Below are 5,000 nucleotides of genomic sequence, written 5' to 3'. Positions count from 1 at the left end.
ATGTTTCTCACATACGCGGACCAACTGCCTGCAGGTCGCAGCAGGGCTGGAAAACTCCCTCGCCTTCCAAGCAGAATTTGAAATGGGTATCCTCTACTTCATATGCACGTCCTAGATCATCCCACTATGCCTACCTGTCTGATACCAAGGCAGTGCCAAAATCGTAAATGTACAAAGTAAGTAGATGTAACCGCATGGATTGCAATGCACTCACACACTGCACTGCATTGCTTTGTACTGCATTCAAGACTGACTTCAAGATTGACGTCATGCGCTTTGTTTTGCTGAGTAATCACAAATGGCACCAGCCTGTTTTGCTGAAAAGAAAAACAAATCTTGCTTGCCCTGTTGTGCTCTTCCAGACAACGGATCATGCTTCAGCAGTGTTTCTTTTTCTTTCGTAGCTTTGCGGCCAACCTGAGTGTCACCTCGACACTGTATTTCTTCAGTATGTTTGACCTAACTGTCGACACTGTCAAGGCAATGCCTTGCCAAGCCATCCGTGGCGAGCTTTCTCAGCGCGGCTTGAAACCGAAGGGAAACTTAGTAAAAGTATTTTAAAGGACCGTTTGCTGGCACAGCTAGCCCTTGGTAGTGAGGTCTGCTCCGGCCAGGAGAACCAGCTACATGACAGTGCGGACACGGCTCGCGAGCCCAGAAGCCCGACTGGCAGCAATGCCTCCTCCGCCAGCTCAGGTGACGCGGGCTCAATGGATCTCTGCGCTCTCGTACGGGACGATGTGTAGTCGGCTTTGTCGGCCGCCATTACGGAGAGTATTGTGCCGCTCCTCACCCAAGACCAAGGCAGTGCGGCTGCTGCCCCCACTACGCCAGCCCAAGCTCCTGTAACCCACCCGATCAGCCACCTGCACCAGCTGTGCACAAGGCTGTGCAAGAACGTATCTTGCGAGGGGAGTTCATAGATTTTTCAAGTTTGTTGCCTGAAATTCTTGCACACTTCCGGCCCAACGTTCCGGCTGGCGCACAGCCCGAATAACGATAGCCAGCTAAATATCGTTGAGTCGGATGACGCGAAGCAGGTGCGTCGCAAGGTTCACGATATAGCTACCCGGCTCGAGGCATGGACAATATACATGTCTGTTATCACGGCTGCTACCCCACACCGTACTGCTGATTGCATACCAGCAGTTAATCCGGACTGCTAACCGGCAGTTCTTCCCAAGCGCATGGCTAGAGTACGACCGCCAGCTGTGGATGCTCATGGCCCAGTAACCAGGCACGAAGAGGTTGGACACCATCGACGTGAACCTATGGCAAATAGCTTTCACAGGCCATGCACACCCAAAATGCGCTCAATGTAAGACGGCCCATCCAGGGGCGGTTTGTGTCCTTTTCGTCTCCAATCTCAATTCCCCAGGCCAGCGGCATTTACCTCCTGTGGTCGCACCCATACCAGCGACGGCCAAGAAATCTGCCGCAACTTCAATGGAGGTCGCTATTCTCCGTCGCCGTGCTGCTTCTCCCACACCTGCAGTCAGTGTGGCAAGGACCACCCATGCCAGGGGCGTAGTAGGGGTTTTGGAAGTGGTACGACCGAAGGTGGGTGCGGCCGAAGGCCGTGTTGGAGGGGGGTCCGGGGGACCTCCCGCGGGACAATTTTGAAAAAAAGACACAAAATCCTGCGTTCTGGGAACTTCTGGCACACTCCAGTCCAGGCGCAGTGTGCAGTCGAGTCGAGTACAGTACTCACTCAGTACGACTGCTACTCTAGATGCATAACAGATCTACGAGTACGAGTCTAGAAAATGGTCAAAGTCTGATATGCATACATGTACATGTACATACATGTATGTATGCATCGATGGATCCTGATTTTTTAATACGGTTTTGCACGTTCCAGACGGACCACACTTTTCGAAAAGTGGTACGGCCATGGTCGTACCAGTCGTAGCGGGTGCTACGCCCCTGCATGCATCAGGTGCAACCAGCAGCAGTGCAGAGCCAATCGGCCACCCTGCCGCTCCTAGCAGAATGGCTACTGAGTCGCTTGACTCGGTACGTAGCTTCTTTCCTATACACTCTGCAGACACCCCACTGCTAGCTGACCACTTTGCCCGCCTGTTACGGAACCACCCAGATCAATCATGTGTTGCGTATGTTCTCCTTGGCCTGCGCTATGGCTTTGCTCTTGGACTTGCCGGCCAACACGACATTCCGGTGTTTTCTACTTGGTCCGGCTCATCGCAATTGTCGCTCATCTCCCACGCACTTTTTGACAGGTAAAACCCAGTCCAATCACGATATCTAACTTACTTTTGCTTGGGAGGTTGTGATGGCAAGATCAAATGGGGCACCAAAGAAAAAAATTATCGCGACTAGCGCTTTGAATCGTGATGTGTTCCACTTTTTTGGGAAGTGAAAATCTGGCCATTCACTGTCTGTGTTGCCAAAAAAGCGCAGCGCGTGACCCGAAGACCGGAACTGTAGCATGCAGGGCAACTGACATTCTGGAGAGCGTGACAGGCACGCGTGCACGGCAGAGGAGTATGAGGGTTATGCTGAAGAAGAAAGGTGTTTTCGATGCGATGCGCGCATGCGAGGGAAGTTTTGGTTGTTCCTTTTGTTCCTTCGTGGACCTGGCAGTAGCATTACAAGAGTCGTGGTCAGCGTATCCAGTGGAGCGTATGACAGCTGTCTGGAGAGGCCTGTATGCCTCATTCGAAGGCTTTGTTGAAACACACTGTGATGACACAGAGGTCACACTGCCCACAGTTCCTTCAAGCACCGAAGTGACAGACACAACTGTTCCTTTTCCATTGCTGCCATACGACACTCGACAGGCTGACAAAGCAAGAGATGTTGTACCAGTCTACGCCAGCAGCTAGACACCAGCAATTTAATGTCAGCTCATGTAACGGCGGCAGCTCGAGTGATGGAGAGTTGAATAAACCGTCTGGATCTGTAGGAGTGTGAGTGCAAGAGCGCTCCTTGGCTGATTTATTTCGTGCATTTTGCTTCCCTTCTATGACTCGCTTCACCTGATTCCAGGGCTGAATTTTGTTTCTTGTGGCGGAGAGTATTCATGTATCATGCTTCCTAACTATGCCTATTGAACATTTAACAGAGCGGCAACAAAACTCCTGTTCTTAGTGGCGATAGATAAGCGACAATTGCGATGAGCCGGACCAAGTAATAATCTGCCCTCGGCTTTCACTCACTCAGCATTTATTTCCGAGCAATTAGCTGCTTCCTGCGCCTGCAGCGAGACCACAGGCCCATTTCCGTCACCTCCATTTCAGTTCATGCGCCGCTCTGGTATTGGTGCCGTCCTCAAAAAGAACGGCAAGCTGCGAATGATCCACCATCTGTCTAGTCCGGAAGGCACCGGCGCGAACGACAGCATTCCCGCCAAGCCGCTTTCTCTGCACTACGGGAGCATTGACAACGCGATCAACATCATCATGTCATGCTCACAACCTGTGTATTTGTCCAAGCTCGATGTACGCAGTGCATTTCGGCAGATCCCAGTCCGCCGTCAGGACTTCGCTGGGAAGGCTCCTACTACTACGAGCGCTTTCTGCCTTTCGGCCTTCGCTCTAACCCAGCCGTCTTTGATTCAGTAGCCACCGCCGTCAACTGGATCATGCAGCATGAGTTTGCTACAGATCACCGGCTTCATTACCTCGATGACTTTCTCGATGTCTCCACTGGTTTGGTTGCAGCCAACCAGCAACTGACCATCCCTTTCCGGGCATTCACGCATCTTGGCATTCCTCTTTCCTCCATCCAAGCTCGAAGGGCCATCACCATCATTGACCTTCCTTGGTATTTTCCTAGACTGCGAGCGCCACAAAGCTCGGCTACCCGAGGACAAGCTGTCGGAGATCCGTGCAAAACTCATGGCTACTATCAGCGAGCGCAGCATCGGCCAGCGTCAACTCGAGTCCCTCCTGGGGAAGCTCGCTTTTGCTGCCCGGGTCATCATTCCTGGACGCACATTCATGCGTCAACTATGATCAGTGTGCCCTGAACTGTATCTGTGTATGTGAGTGCGGTGCATAAAGCCCATCTTGAGAATGGGTTTGCCGGCCCCTTAGTAGATGCGTGGCTTCTGAATAGGGTGATGAAGGGCATTCAGCGATGCCATGGTACGGCTGTACTCACCTCTCGCCTTCCTATCCCTATGCCAATCCTACGACACCTGACGGATGCACACCGGAACAGTAGTATCTTGAATGGCCCTGAAAAGCTGCTCTACGAAGCCGCCATGCTGTTAGCGTTCTTTGGATCTCTTCGACGTGCCGAATTCACTAATGGCATCACACGGGGCTGCACTAGCTCCCCTGCTGACGGACGCCTGCATCTCTTCCTGCTTTCATCCAAGACGGACGCATTCGGTAAAGGCGTTATTAGTGACATTGGCCTGTCTGTACCGCCGTACTGCCTTGTCCGTGCCATGGTTAGCTACCCATTCGTCACTCGTCGCGATGGACCGGAGCAGCTCTTGTTCGTACTCTCGAACGGACAGCAGCTGACCAGGCAGTCATTCACAGTAACAGTACGGTCTCTTGTCGCTGCGGCCGGTGTACCATCCCAGTCGAACTACTCCGAGCATTCAGTTCACATCAGTGCAGCCACCACCGCTGCTATGGCTGGTGTCCCGGACTCCTTCTTCCGAGTGGCAGGTCAGTGGAAGAGCGAGGCGTGTCTATGCTACATCCGGACTACAACAAGCGCTAGGCGCCAGCTATCGTCTCGGCTTGCTGCCGTGTCATGGATGCCATGACGCCTGACTCGGGTGAGTACTGAGCTACTGAACTCTAGCTGCACAATGCTTGTCTGTGCTGATTTTAAATGACCCTTGCTGTGCGTTAATAGTGCTTAGCTAACGGAGTGCTGGTTTCATGGGTCCACTCTCACAACTGGTGTTATCTAGCTATTTGCTGCGATTCTACCTTGCGCTATATTATATCCATTTAGCATTGCAGCTCTACGTTGAGCTAACAGCAGCTCTACTTTGAGCTAACAGCAGCTCGACT

General features: G+C 52.3%; 1 protein-coding gene across 2 annotated transcripts in view; it reads right to left on the bottom strand.

Moving 5' to 3' along the window:
* LOC135824922 (ankycorbin-like) overlaps positions 1–5,000 on the bottom strand; it is an 18,046-nt gene that overhangs the window by 3,859 nt on the left and 9,187 nt on the right. The window lies entirely within an intron of this gene.

Source organism: Sycon ciliatum, chromosome 9 (assembly GCF_964019385.1).
Source record: "Sycon ciliatum chromosome 9, ocSycCili1.1, whole genome shotgun sequence".
Classification (NCBI taxonomy): Eukaryota; Metazoa; Porifera; class Calcarea; order Leucosolenida; family Sycettidae; genus Sycon; species Sycon ciliatum.
The sequence above is the reverse complement of the archived record's forward strand: the minus strand, read 5'-3'. Positions and strand labels throughout refer to the sequence as shown.